Here is a 16,298-nt window from a genome sequence, read left to right as displayed (position 1 = left end):
TCACACAGACACATGCATATCTCACTCTCACTCGATAGGCCCATCTAAAACTCTATCTCTCCCCCTCGTTCTCTCTCCATCTCACACGCGCACACACACAATCTCATGCCCAGCTAGCCAAGTATGATGGTCTCTCACTCAATTGTAGGCACACGCAGTCCCCCTATTTGTATATGACTAGCTAATCTTAGTCTCCATCACAAACATGTGCATGGTCTATCTCGATTTCTCTCGGGGCATCTTTCTATCGCGCACCCACTCCCTCGATCTCCCACCCATATAGTCCCCTCACGATCTCGACGAGATCTCTCTATCACAAACACACCCTCTCTCCCTCCTCATGCGTCCATGCCATCCATGTGTCCCACTCGACCTTTGTTCCTTGTTGGCCACACCTCTATTGGACATGTGCTACATGGGTGTCTCTCTCCGTTGCAAACAATCACACACTAGCTATCTTCGTGTATCTCCTCGCCTCGCTTTTCCATCTCGAAGATGCATGCGTGATATGTTCGCATAAGAAACAAAAAAAAACACTCTCTCTCTAATTTATCATTTGTTGTCACTTTCTCTTTCACACACATACTCTTTTTCCACACTTACTCATTCTCCTTCACACGCACTTGATCTGTCTCGACTGAGGCACTCTCCTCAGTCCATAGCATACAGATTTATTGAAAAGTCAAACATCACAAAGTTTGACCATGTACGTGGAGAAAAAGAATTACATCTAGTACGGCAAACATATGCCATTAGATTCACCATGAGATGTAGTTTTGTATGATGTATCTTTGATATTCTAGATATAAATAACATTTGCGTAAACTTGATCAAAGTTTCCAAAGTTTGACTTCTAAAAAATTTACATGCACTGCATTATCGAGCGGATGGAATATCTCTTTCCCCTTATCAGCTATCTGACGCACCACTCAGCCTTATCGGGGCTCCTCAATCTCTCTCAAACTTTATTGGTCAGTTTGGTTCGTGACCTGACCCTCATGCCTTGATGGCCGGTACTGCCTGGTGTGGACGTGAGATGTAAAATATTTCTGCCTGGCCAGGCTTGTGTGGTGCTGAAGCGTTTGGTTCATGCTTGGGCCAGGCAAAGCATCAACGTCCCATCAATCAATCCATGCATCAATTATTTAATGCTAATATCCATCCATGTTGTTGTTAGCCTCATGGCCACACGACCAGGCATTCGAAATCGGTCGCCTGGGCTAGGCTACTTGCAGTGTCTGGAGTTCAGCCAGGCTAATTAAAGTGCAAGGGAACCCAGGCCAGGCGGGCTTTCTTTTTCACAGGGTAGCAACCAAACAAGCGTGCATGAAATCCAGCCACAACCCCAGGCCAGGCAAAAGATGCTCAGGATGCAAGCCAAACTGGCCTTATATCTCCCTGGTTCACACATACACATGTCTCGCTCGCTCTATAGATATAGACCCATCCAACACTCTCCGCCCTTGTTCTCTCTCCATGTGACATGCACCCCCCTAAGTACCATATTCCCTCAATCCATCATAGGCGCAAGCACTCCCCCCCCCTCCTAAGTATGATTATCTCTTACTAGCCAATAGGAACACACGTATTGTCTCCTTCCATCCATACGTCTATCTCAATATCTCTCGGGGCATCTTCTATTGCGCACACACCTTGTCACTCGATCTCCCACCCATGTAGTCCTATCACGATCTCCAGGGGATCTCTTTATGACAAACATACACTCTCTCCCCCCATGTATGCATTTTCTCCGTACGTCTCTCTCGACCTCTCTCCCTTGTTTGTCAGACCCCTCTTGGCCACGTGCTAGGGGTCTTGCTCTCTCGGTTCCAAACAACCACACACTATCTCCTCACCTTGCCTCCGTTGTCGAAGATGCATGTGTGATATGTTTGCATAAGACACACACGCTTTTTCTCTACTTTTATCGTGTGTTTTCCATGTCTCTTTCACACACGCACACACACTTTTCTCTCTCTCTCTCTCTCTCTCTCTCTCTCTCTCTTGTTAGGGACTCTGTCACGTCCATAAGCATATGGATGTTTTGAAAAGTCAAACCTCAAAAATGTTCGACCAGGTATATGTGGAGAAAAACATTTACATCTGGAACGATCATTAGATTCATCACAACATGTACTTACTTCATACTATCATTTATCTTTGATATTGTAGATATAAGTAATTTCTTTATAAACTTGGTCAAAGTTTCAAAATTTTGACTTAAAAAATGTTGGAACTACATTATCGAATGGAGGGAGTAGCTCTTTCTCTCTCTCTGCTATCTCTCACGGGCCTCCCCTCTCACTCGAACTCTCTATACCGATGGATTATACGCTCACTGTGTCAGCGTATAGCTCCGTATATTGTTTAGTTGACCGGTCAACCAATCCACATGCTGCCTTGTCAGCTCGTGTTCAGTATCTTCGTGTGCTGCCCCATGTGGCAGCGGGTGAAAATAAGTAAACTAGAGGCCCATCTGACACGCGGTGAAGTAAACAAAGTTGAAACCACTCGGGGTAGCACCGCGCACGCTAGTAAATTGAGGGTGCATTGAGGACAAACTTCTTGTGCTCGAAGGACGCACTTGTGCACAATTCACCACTGCGCGGCGGCATGCACAGAAGGACGAACTCGTGCACACCCAGCACACAACACAAACCAGCACATGTGTACACATCTAGGAGTAGAAGGTCGTGGAAAAATCTGGCGCGATGGCCACTGCTGGAGCCGTCCACCCCCAATCTTGGTGTTCCGTGCAATGCACGGGCATCTACGCACGTGAAATTATGTCGAACAGGGCTAGTTGTAAGCAGGCTAGCTCTATAGCCATGATGATAGTGACTGCAGATGGTGAGGCTGACTATGGTATGCCGAACACGGCACCTATACTCAGGTGTCATCTCCGGCGCAGGGTCTTGTCACTTCACTCTGAGGAGCAGCACATAATAATTTGACCAACGGGTAGTACAGTGCTAGTACTCCTACTACTACATTAGTAGTACTACTACTAGTACTAGTAGCACCACCGTCTGGATTTAGGAGTACTACCACGTCCACCGGCACCGAGGAACGTCTCCAGGTAGTATTGCTTGAGGCCGCCAGGGAGAGGGGCCGCTTGGACGACAGCTTCGTATTCTTGTTCAACGAGGTCCTCGTCGGTTTCCTCGACAAGTTCACCATCGTCAAGAAGCTTGCGGACGACTTTGACTTAAGCCTCCAGCCGACGCGCCCAGGCTCTGTGATGCCCGCCACCCTCAACGGCCACTATGGTAACAACCTCTTCGACGCACTGGTGGCCTTGAGACTGCCCGCCGTCGCGCCGGAGAATGTCCACCTCGAGGTCGCGCTCGCCGCGCAGCGCCTGGCGTAGCAAGACACCATCGACATAATCACCCACGTCTATGCGCAAATCGTCCACAAGGACTACTACATGCAAGAGGAGGACGATAGGACGCTGGCCTTCTTGGAGCGCAGGGCAACCTTGGATGACACTGTTCAGAAGCACGTTGAGCTCGCCGCCAACGCCGCTACTCCTCACACGTCGGTTGGTGACCCGGTGCACTAGGGCATGAGGATGTCATTGAAAGTTGATGGATCCATATGTATTTTTATCTTTCCGTCAAATTGATGTAGTAGTATATGATACTACAGTAATTATCTTACCTTTCGCATCAACTTCATAATTTTCGTACATACTCCATGCATGAACGGTGCCAGAACCAAACTTCTCATTACTCTAGGAAAAAATCGTTATTTTCTATCTATCGGTCGCGCCATGGAGCAGAACCAAATTTTACAAGTTACGAGTTCAAAAGGAAAAGCCTGCCGTGTTTGCGTCGCACCCCCACACGGTTGGTCCGGCACGCCGCTCAAGCGGGAATGCATGCGGTGTTGCATTTTCACATACAGGCGGGACCACAGTTGAGCAAATCGACTATCGACAAACCCCCACCCCGCCCACCGCGCGATGGCTGCGAAAACAGGAGGGAGAAGAGATGGTTGTAGCACGGACTCCAAGAAAATTGGTGTCGGATGGGACTCGTGTGGGTGGCGTGTGCCGTACTACTAGACGTGAATGCTACTGAGTTATGGCCCATGCCACCCCACTATATCGAGCCTATATCGAGGTATGTAGAACAAATTTCCTGCAGTCCGTGGTCAGCCCTCCTCTATCTCTCTTCTCAGCCAGCCAGCAGATGCGCGGAGCCCGTCCTCTGTTTTCTCACATGCGGCCCCACATGTCAGTGAAAACACAAGAGGACCCACTGAACCTGCACATCTTTCACCTCGACGTGCTGGTGATGAAAAACAAATCCAATAAAGATCTTCGGTGGCCGCTTTTGGAGTTACTCAAGAGTAGTAAGATTCTATTTACAGTTTAACCCAAGATGCACATCTCGTGGCTTCAACTACCACTCTATTTTCTTTCATGACACGACCTGGATGCTGGATGTCCTACATGTCGGCAAAAGGAGGAAGAAACCGACAAAATCTTCGGTTCTGCTCTCGGATTAGACTAGTTGTGCTAACTTAAAAAATTTATTGTGTACTCCCTCCGTTCCAAAATACTTGACTTCCATTTGTCCAAAAATGGATGTACCTATATACTAAGACATGTCTAGATACATATATATTTTGACAAATAGAAGGCATGTATTGTGCAATGGAGGGAGTAGAATGGATGCAATTTTTTGTATTGGGAAGAACAGTACATCCATATATTGATAGAGCGCAATTTAGTAGATGTTCTATCACTTTTAGCTAGCACAGACGCAAGATCGAGCCTCCGCAGATCAACAATGAATGCATCGAGAAGGCACTAATCCAACTTACAGGAGTAGTAAAATGTATTCTTGTGGTTCTTGTTTTCTTTGGTCTTGCTTTTAGTCAAAATTATCATTGGAGTCCGTGCAAAATGGAGGTGCATTTGGGGTCGTGCGTTGGAGTTGGCCTTACAAGTGGGACCGCAGTTAAGGAAACCGACTATCGGCAAACCCCCACCTCGCCCGCCGTGCGATGGCTGAAGTTAGAGAAACGACGAGGTTGAAGAGATTTCTCTAGCACGGACTCCAAGAAATAATATGGTGTCAGATGGATGTCGTGGTGGTGGCATGTGCCGTACTCCTGGACGTGAATGCTTGTTCTGGCCCATGCCACCCTACTACTCCCTACTACTTACTCCTACTATATAGTACTAGTATCGAGCATTCGAGGTGCTGGTTACGTACAACGAACACATTAACATATGGCTACAGTAAAAACACCCGCCCGACGCGTGAAGCATTTGAAGCTAGTACAGATAGTGTACTACTATTGTTGATTGGCCTCATCCGATAACCTGTTGCAATGCACGTACAATTATGTATTCGGAAAATATATTTTTGCCTCGTCGCACCACTCACTCAGAGAAGCGACTCAAAAGCCATTCATAAATTTAGTAAGTTTATCACACGCATATCATTTTATTACATACAACAGGTCATGAACCCACATCGACAACGAGGATACATTATAAATACTAAAGTTTTCACCACACAACAAATTACAAGCAATGAAATGAACTTCAACTCAACCATTCCTCGGCGTTGGAAACGCTTGCTTTGAACCACAAGTGATTCTCTGGGATGGGCCATCGATTGTCGATCTGGAAACCAATGCAGGACTGATCATCCAAGCTGAAGCGGCCTACTATATCCCTACCAGGGTAGGGAACCACACAAATGTCCGAGGTATAGACACAGTTGCTTCTCATAAATGTGTCAATAGCAGTTGGATCGCCTTTCACCATCATCGGATAGTTTTGTCCAAGGAGAGCAAGTTTTCTCCAAGACTATCAATTCCGTACCAGGGAGAAGGAGTTGGCGCTAGCACACTAGTATCCATCCCGAATACCATGCAACGGGTGTTGGAATAGGTCCGGAGAGTGCGACCATGGGAGACACCTGCTTCCTTAGCAGTAACATCATCAGTGGGCTGTATACACACAAGAAGAGGTGATCCATCGGAATTAGTTGCCAGGCGCCACAGAGTATATGGGCGTTGCTCGTCCTCATGCTCGTGATCATCACCATCGTCATCTCCCCCTTGGTTATAAAAATTTTCAAGTATAGGTGGTGGGATGTTCACAGGACCTTGGAAACACAAGAAGAAGGTTAATTAGTAAAGGGAAACTTGCTAACCCGCATGCATGTGGATGAAACAATTATAATTACGGTGGAAGATAGACATATCAAAACTATGAGGATGCCATGCAAAAACAGTGCCACGAGTGGTGGCAGAAAACACAAGGCGCTCGTATTGAATTGCATCACAATACTCACCCGTGTATAGAAACTAATTTTTGAGCAATATCCATCGAGTGAAACCATCAAGGATGGCAACAAGCTTGTTGAAGATAGCAACAACATCATAGTTGCTGTAATTCCAAGAGCGGTTGGGAACTCGACAAATTGCTATCTTCCGTAGAATACAGTCACCATGATCGTATTTGAACATGCATACATTACCAGTGTGCTCAACCTCTAGGCAGTGTGCTGAGATTTTTGGAAGTGGAACCCGGTGACGAGTGTACACATTCACAAGTTCCCACTCGCAGTTGGACCCAATGTAAACAACCCAATCTCCATTTGTGCCTGCCCAAGCCTTGCCCTCAAGCGATGGCATCTTAACATCATACGTATCATTATCAAGCGGCATCAACTTGCACAGGGAGAGGCCTCCGTCGTGCCAGCACCAGTCATCATCAGGGTCACGGCGAAGAAGATAGGGGAGATCAAACCGCTCCTTGACTCTTGGGTTCTTTGTAATGATGTTATTAGTTGAGTCGAGAATGGGCTTGAACGAACCTGCCATGCTAGCCGAGGTGATGATGTCGCACCGATCAATGAGTTCCTCCGCCACGTCATCTTTCAAATCGGGGCAAGAATAACGGGGTCGTTTCCGGCCTGTTCCCTCCATGGAGAAGACGATCGAACAATGGCAGATGAAAGGGTGAAGGGCTGAAGGAAAATGGAGGAGGGAGAGGAAGAGCATGTGATAGCAGTTCCAAATCAAGAGGGAAAGGCGAAGAGTCAGTGGACGGTTGCGAGTTTGCCACGGTTAATGAAGAGGAGCCCCGGCCTAAACATTCGTTCGGAAATACTCCTACTACTCGCCATCGTCTCACTGATATGTTGGAACGGGACCACATGTCAACGAAACATGGTGTGTAATTTCTCGTGCAAAATGCGATCTGGCCGCGTTGGCCCGAGGTGCCGCATTAGTTATCGACCTTTATTTTTTTAATGGCGTGCCGATCAGTTTTGAAGCACGACTAACTGGTATTGTACACAGAGAAAATATAAACTACTCTACCACTACTCCACCTCCGGTACTAGTAGTATAAAAAAGATATATAGGCTGGAGCTTGAGCGCTTTCTTGCTAAGGGCTGCCCACTTGCTTCTCACACTACCACCCTCTCTCCAGATCTAAAAAAGATGGCCCCTCTCTCCCTCCTCACCGGTGGTCACAGATCTACCGAGGAAGAAAAGGACGTGCAGCGTTGACGCACTCGTCGTCGGCGAGCAAGGTCACGCACTGACGACAAGGCCGTCCTCTCAGACCTAGCACCCGCGCGGGATGGCCTCCGTCCCCAAGCTCGCTGCCGTAGTGTGTGCGGAGGACGATGAGCGAAGCCACTTCCCACCGACCCTCGGGTATGCTACCTCTTTTTGAACCATAACCTTATTCTATTGCCCCATCTGCTACGTCGTTGCATGTGGATCTTTTTCCACTCCACCATCTTCCCAATTTTCTATCCTCTGCTCTGCTAGCCACGTAGATGAAAACCATAATTTGCACTATTAAAGGAAACCCTACTTCATGCAGACTAATCCATGTCTGTGTTGAATAAGGAAAGGAAGGGAGACTGTACTGTCCAAGAGAGTAGGCATCAAACCCGCATCTAGGTTGAAAAGGGGGAAATCAGTAGTTAAGGAATGAGTCTCGTGTCTCTTGGTTGAAGAAGGGTAGAAAGGCATGACAACGCAATAGAGAATGACCAGGTCGATTGGTTTGTTGTCCTCGCATAGGAAAAAGGTGGCTAAAGAGAGCAAAAATGGGACGTAATCCACATATGTTGCCTGCATATTTGTTGCTCTGGGCAACCATACCTCCCTCACCACTCTGCGTCCGTGGAGGTACATCGTACTGGTGCGCCCACTATCCGAATGGGCCTCCCATGCTCTTATTGCCACTTTTTTCCTATTAGTATAACACCAGCAGTCAAGTCAAGCAATGCTACTGCTAAAGTGATGCCACATTTAACTAATGTCGCTCTCAGTCTAATGCCACCGATAAATTTAAGTAATGTCATTTAATGTCACTGGATTATTTTAGGGTTAGCTGTTGATTGTGGATGTACTAAAGATTTTTCAGCTAAGGCATTCTAATGCAGTTGCACAGCCAATATACCAACGATGAAACTTGTTACTACCTTCAGATTTTTGCATTGTTAATGCTTATAGATTACATACCTCACTTTCATGAGATAAGTTAATTTTTTTTGTACAGTGTCACCAAAATGCCAAGGCGCTGATGTCATTTTATTTTGGTTAAACTGCACAGACAATTATGAAGACAAGAGGAAAGGTCAAGAGTGGGCACCTCCTCCTCCGGCTGTTCTCTTGATTCGTTCGATCAAGTTTTTATGTTTGATCGATTATCAAGATTGGGATAACAATTTTTAAGGTCCCCCCGAGTTCAAAATGATATTTACCTTGGAGGTACATGGTTTGCAATTTTTTTATACTGTCATTAGTTAATAATTTTAGTTACCTTCAGACTTTTGTATTTGGTTTAATGCTCATGCAGAGCTAGTATACCAATGCTGAAACTTGTTACCTTTACATCTTGTATTGTTAATTCTTATAGAAACCTTCAAGTGCTAGAGTTTATTGAAATCTGTTCAGTAAAACCATTGTACTGTACCCTGTAATAAACTAACTACTCTACTCTTGCACTAGCCACTGGATTAGTGTATATTTGTAGTATTCAAATGGTGTTGCATTAGCGTATGGACATAAATAAAGTGTGGCAAGCTTTCCCAGATATGTGCTCAAGAAAACTACTACCTGTTTTTCTAAATACTAGACGTTTGGGTACTTTAAATTGAACCGCGAAAACGTCTTATATTAAGGAACAAAGGGTGTAGAGTTCACTCAAATTATCCCGGTAAAGCTAGTCACACCTTTGTTAAAATTAATGTTCATTATGTTATCGAAGGAGGTCTGTATGTTTGTCTCTAATGCCTGTCAACTACATACCTGACATCATGATGTAATGTTAAGTCATTTCCTTTTGTACAGTGTCACTGAATTGTCAAGGCGGTGATGGCATTTTATTTTAGTAGAACTGCACAAAATTTGCTTAAAAGAAGAGGAAAGGTCAGGAATGGCTCAGTTTTTCAGAAAAAACTATGTATGCCTTCCTGACATCAGCCGATGTTGCTTTATTTATTCCTTCAAACAGGTGGTTAGAAACAGTCTTGCTACCTTTTCCCGTTATGAAATTGGAATGCTTATATTTGTGAGTCTATGCTTCAACTAGTCCCACTTTTAGAGTAATCACACTTTCAATATCTATGCAAACAGGGATGCTCGATTTTAGTGGAACTGCACAAAAAGTCCAACTGGTTCAACATTAGGAGCATGTTTTTTCCAAACCTTTATATCCAATTGGTGGCACTATGAGCTGTTCATTACGAAGGTACATGGTTTGCTACTATCTTCCTACTCTTTTTGTACTGTCATTAGATAGTAATACTAGTGGTTTGCATGTGAATTTATTGGCAGGGTGGACCTACATTGGAGGTGCAGGACAAGATTCAATGATTGGATGCTCAATTTCGGTTGTATTGATTTCACCTCTTCCATCACTGCGAACATGGATATCCTTGGTCTGATGAAGAATAGGCACTATATTTCTGCTCTGAACCAGCAAATCAATTCAGTATGAAATTGTCCAGGGCAAAACATAACTGTATCAGATTGTCCAGTGCAGAACATGACAGATGCTAAGCGGAAGAGACATGTTTAAACCGAAAACACAAGGTGTGGTATATGTTTACTAGCTGCTTGATATTTGTGCAGACAGATATGTCTGTCCGTTGCTATTTGGCAAACAAACAAAGTGTCCACAATTTTGGTTAAACTGCACAAGAGAATAGTATAGTCACTGCATGGAGTGCCATTTGAAAATAGACACAGAGAGATTGGATAGTCACTTCATGGACTGCAGAAAAGTAGTATTGTACTATTTATTGGCCAACACTAGGTGCTTCATTGCTTTGATCTAATTATACAATGGGCATCATTTTGCCTAAGTTAAAGTTTGTATTCCGAAAATAGTCTCGCGGTGTGATCGAGAGAAGACCAAATCATATTGCATTGGATGTTCCTCCATCATGTGTGGTTCATTCTCATGGTTCCAGTTGTTGGTGAAACCACTTATGTTTGCAAGAGGAATTGTAGACTTCACAAACAAATTTGTCTTTCAGTATGTACTGAATGTTGGCCAAGAGAAGCATCCATGTTAGTAGGAAGAATAGATGTTTTTTCTAGATCTCTGCTTTTGGAGCTACATATTTGTATATGATCTGTTATTGTATATCTTAATATTTTTGTTGTTGATTTGTTATTGTATATCTTAATTTTTTGTATATAAACTTGGTCAAAGTTTGTAAAGCTTGACTTTGACCAAAGCTAATATGCGAACTAAATAAAAACGGAGGGAGTACCTCCTTTCCGGTTTGCAGGGCTTAATTCAAACCTCTCATCAACCAAGGTACTCCCTCTGTCCGGGATTTATTAGTCCCGTGAGCAAAGCAGCAAGACCAAGGCATGGCAATAATTAACGGCATGCAGAAGTTTAAGCCTAATTAATTCCAGCGATTTAAGTGGCTGCATGCGTGCCCTCGGTTGTGACTCGTTGCATGCTGCTTCGCGTACTACCTACGAGCAATTTTGAGTACCTGCATGCAGCCGGCCGTAATTAAGGCAGCTAACTAATGCGAAAAAAGATACGCTTTAAATCCGTGTAATCATTATTGACAAGGAGGGAGATGATTCGAGTGCACTCGTTTGACCGCAATGCCGGCGTGCGACCCAGACGGGACAGGACGGCACAGTTATAATTTCAGTTTCTCTAGTTTTCCACGGCAAGCTAGCGCGCTAAGCCATTATGCATTGAATTCCGATGACCGTCGCGCTACCTTCCGCCTATAAGTACTGTTTCTCGGCCTTCTCAGGTGCCACCGTGACCCAACTCGCCATATCCTCATAAGCCCCCACCGGCCCGACGTCGCTCGCCACGTCCGCCATGCCCCCTCCCGTCCGCGGTAGGCGACGCCGGAGGCGGTCACCGCCGGAACTAGTGTTCGGGTTTTCACCGGAAGGCAGACGGAGGGAGGAGGCATTCTATCTGTCTTTAGATGGCAATGCGGATCGAGGAGTTGTTGGAGCGCGACCGCATGGCGGAGGAGCAGGAGTTGTTGGAGCATGACCGCCTGGCGGAGGAGCAGCGTATCGCCGATTTGCGCCGCCAGCGAGACATGGACCAGCAGCGCACCGACGCTCTGAGTCGCAAGAAGAGCGCCCGCAACTGGGCCGACTACGTGGAGGCCGGCGCCCGGCAAATAGCCCTGGAGGCTGTCGGGCAAGCACGCATTCGCGACACCAATTTTTACTACCAGCTCGTCAAGTGGGTTTCCCGCTTGGAAGCCGAAGCTTCGATGGACCACGTCGGCATGGAAAGGGCCAACACGCGCGAGCAACGCGCCCTATCGCACCTCTGGCAAGTCCAAGGCGAGGCGGAGGACGCCGGTGCCGGCGTTTAGCATGGACAGCAGATGGCGGCCGGCATCGTCTAGTTAGCTAAGAGTAAGTTAGTACTTGTATGCTACTAGAGTGTTAGTGGGAGTAGATAGTTAACTTGGCTATGATGGTTGTCAACGTGGAAGTTCAGTACTCTATATGTGGATCAGACCTGTTACTTTGGTCTGAATGTTGAACTTTCCGTTTGAACATATGGAATGGGCTGTTATTTTTTTAAATGGGTTGTATTTGTCCTCCATGGTTTAGAGGCTGACTTGTGGGCCTAGCAAGTTGACGCGTACACAATCAGGAGATGATTGTACGTGGAGAGGATGACAGCGGGGACCCACCAAGGTCATGGCAGTACGCAAGAAAGTGCCTCCTTATTTCAAGCCAATAAAAAAAATTGCTCCTCCTACTGGATTTCTGACATCTGGGTCCCATGCCATTGGCAACGTAGTCAATAAACGATAGAATTGCACAACGAGCGGCTGACACCAGGGACCCAGTAGCTCGCCCAGTTATTTTTGTTTTGGGTTAATTTGATAAATGCCACTCCAAATCTGGTATATCCGAGAAATGCCACTGCAATTTCCAAACATTGAAAAATGCCATTTCATGCCATTTCTAGTGGCATTTTTCGAAGTCTAGAGTGGCGTTTTTCAAAGTTTGCAAACTGTAGTGGCATTTTTCGAAGTTTCCAAAGTGTAGTGGCGTTTCTCAAAGTTTGCAAAAATTGCAGTGGCATTTTTCAAAGCTTGGAAATTGCAGTGGCATTTTTATGAATCGCCATAATTGGAGTGGCATTTATCTAATTTGTTTTTGAGACGGAAGCAGGGTGTCAACTGGGCTGTGCGGGACACTCTGGCCTGTCTAGACAGCCTTTTCTTTTATGTTTACGACAGACCAGCCCAGTAATTTTTTTTCTTTCTGAAAATGGCTAGCCCAGTTCTTTTGTGATTTGTCAAGTAAGTCGCTTTATCAGGCCTGTTGGGCTGCAAATCTTTCAAGACGAGGAGAGCTTCATTTGGCTGGCCGAGAAAATGGCCTATCAGTAATGAGAAATGGGATGTACATTTTTAAAACACATCAAACCAGCAATTATTTTCAAATATCTTTTTTTCATTTCGAGATTTTAAATTGCATTGATTTTTATGCGTGGACAATTTATTGGATTTTATATTGATATACATTTATTTTTAAAATCAGTCTGAATGTGACTCGAAATTTCGGGATTAAAAACAGTTCAGACCGCACCGACATATGCAAAATTTCGTATAATTTTTAACCGTGGCCACAATATGGGCTGTAATGCTAACATAAAGAATATGGGCTCCAAAAAACCCATAAGAATTAGCAAATGGGTTGTAAATTATTTGAAATAATGGCAGATGGGATGTATGCTGTTTTCCACAGATTTGAGGCTTTCCAAAGATGGCCTGTATACTGTTGGATGTCCATCCAACGGCCGTCGTGCTTCTTCAATCTCTGCTCTTCCTGCTCCAGCCGCTCAAACAAGCGTTGGTGGGACTGCCTGCTCCCTCCTCCCCGCGGCCGGCTGTGCTGCCGCGCAGGCCTCACCGCCCCACTGTACTTCCATCGCTGGCCTAGCCATCCCTCTACTCACCCACACCTGCTGTTATTCTCCGGCGACGGCAGACGAACCAGTAAACCCTCGTACAGTCGTACTCCCCTCCGCGTGGGAAACAAAAACAACGGCCGAGTATTCCCTGCCTCCGTGTCATTCCCTTCCTAGGCCTCGCCATCGTCCACCGCCCTGGTGCTCTCGGCGTGGCGTGGTCAGCATGGTCAACGACCGACATGCATCTGAAGTGGACTGTATGTGGAGAGGCTGACAGCTGGGTCCATGACCGCACGCAAGGAAATGCCTCCTTATTACGCGCAAAATAATGATTTCCTCCACCTGACATCTGGGACCCACCGAAACGGCCTCTGTATTTCGCGAAAAAAATGTTACCGCCGCTGACAGCTCGGACCCACCGGCTATATCTTCGCACGCAAGGAAGTGCCTCCTTATTACGCACAAAAAATGAATACTCCCCCTGCTAGCTGGGACCAAGTATAGTGGGCCTACTAAGTTGACGGGGACGAAGGGCTTTGTCAACTTAGTCAATATGCACGATTCTAGCTCGACTGACCGTACGATGTCCATCCAACGGCCGTAGTGCTTCTTCAACCTCTGGTCTTCTTGCTCTAGCCGCCCAAAGCAGCGCCGGTCGTGCCGCCTGCTCCTGCCTCCCGTGGCCGGCTGTGCTGCCACGGAGGCCTCACCGCCCCCATACTACTCCCACCGCTGGCCAGGCCATCCCTCCACTCCACTCACCCACACCCCCTGTTATTCCGCGGCGACGGCAGCGCAGCCGAACCAGTGAACCCTCGTACTCCTCTCCGCGTGGGCATCCACTGCGGCGTCTTCCCCGGCTCCACGTCGTCCCCTTCCTAGGACTCGTCATCGTCCACCGCCGTGGTGCTGTCGGTGCGGCATGGTCAATGTGGTCAACGACCGAATTCCGTCGGAAGCATACTGTGCGTGGAGAGGCTGACAACTGGGTCCACGGCAGCCGCAAGGAAGTGCCTCCTTATTACGCGGAAAATAATTATTCCTCCACCTGACAGCAGGGACCCACCGGACGCCCACCAGTATATCGCGAAAAAAAAGTTTGCCCCTGACTGCTGGGACCCACCCGACGGGCCACCGTATTTCATGAAAAAAAGTTTCCCCTGCTATCAGCTCGGACCCACCGAAAGTGCCTCCTTATTACGCACAAAAAATGAATACCCCCCTGCTAGCTGGGACCCACCTTGGTGAGAGGCTGACTTGTGGGCCTACTAAGTTGACGGGGACGGAGGGCTTTCTCAACTTAGTCGATATGCACGATTCTAGCTCCAGTGACCATACGATGTCCATCCAACGGCCGTAGTGCTTCTTCAACCTCTGGTCTTCTTGCTCCAGCCGCCCAAACCAGCACCGGTCGTGCCTCGTGCTCCTGCCTCCCGTGGCCGGCTGCGATGCGGCAGAGGCCTCAACGCCCCCTACTACTCCCACCGCTAGCCAGGCCATCCCTCTACTCACCCACACCCTTTGTTATTCTGCGGCAACGGCAGCCTCACACCGCAGCGAACCAGTGAACCCTCGTACTCCTCTACGCGTGGGCATCCACTGTCACATCTTCCCCGGCGCTGCATCGTCCCCTTCCTAGGCCTCGCCATCATCCACCACCCTGGTGCTCTCGGCGCGGTGTGGTCAACGTGGTCAAGGAACGGCTTCCATCGGACGTGGACTGTACGTGGAGAGGCTGACAGCTGGGTCCACGGCCGCAGCAAGGAAGTGCCTCCTTATTACGTGCAAAATAATTATTCCTCCGCCTAACAGCGGGGACCCACCGGACGGGCCACCGTATTTCGCCCCCCTGACTGCTGGGATCCACCAGCTACATCTTCGCACGCAAGGAAGTGCCTGACAGTCAGGACCCACCTGGTCGAAGCGTACGTAGTGTTGTCATTCTGGTCACGAATGTGTACGTACATATATACTAGTGGATGTAGAGGCGTGCACGTGTCGTGGTAGAGGCGGCCAGGGTGCAAGAAAGAAAATATGGCCACGTATGTGTACATACGGGCGGGGTCTCGAATACCTACTCGCGCATACGTACGGCGAGGGCTCCTGTACATGGCTGGGTCGGAACGGAGAAACAGCGTCGTCGTCGTGTTCATGGGGAGGCAACGGAATGCGTCGTGTTCATGGGGAGGCAACGGAATGCGTCGTGTTCATCGGGAGGGCTTGGACAGAACAGGCGATGGAAACGAGGCCTGGCGTACCGCAGAACGGAGGAAACGGCCTTGTGTTCGACCGGCCACGTTCGAAATGGGATCCTGCTCACCGGGAGGGGTCTGGCGTACCGCAAAACGGAGGAAACGGACCTCCTATGGTTGAAAGGGGGGTCCTGTTGATCGGGAGGGGTGTGGCGTACCGCAAAACGGACGAAACGGACTTGTGTTGGAGCGCTACGGTCGAAACGGGGGTCCTGTTCATCGGGAGGGGTGTGGCGTACCGCAAAACGGGACTCCACGAGATACTTTTCATCTCCACCATCGACCCCCTCCAGCCTCCACGAGCTACTGTTCATCCACCGTCGACCTCCTCTAGCCTCCACCTGCTACTGTTCATCCAGGGGCTCCTGTCCATCCAGCCTCCACCGCGCGCTACTCCACCGGCTACTGTTCAACCAGCCCTCTCCACGGGCTCCTGTTCAACCACCCCTCCACGGGCTACTGTTCATCCTGCCCTCCAATGTCTACTGTTCATCCTTCCCTCCACGGGGTGGTCCTGTTCATCCAGCCCTCCACGGGGTCCTGTTCATCTAGCCCCAACCGGCTCGATCGATCAGGGTCCTGTTCATCCAGAGGCAACACCACGAGGTTATGTT

Source organism: Triticum dicoccoides, chromosome 2A (genome assembly GCF_002162155.2).
Source record: "Triticum dicoccoides isolate Atlit2015 ecotype Zavitan chromosome 2A, WEW_v2.0, whole genome shotgun sequence".
Taxonomy (NCBI): domain Eukaryota; kingdom Viridiplantae; phylum Streptophyta; class Magnoliopsida; order Poales; family Poaceae; genus Triticum; species Triticum dicoccoides.
The sequence above is the reverse complement of the archived record's forward strand: the minus strand, read 5'-3'. Positions refer to the sequence as shown.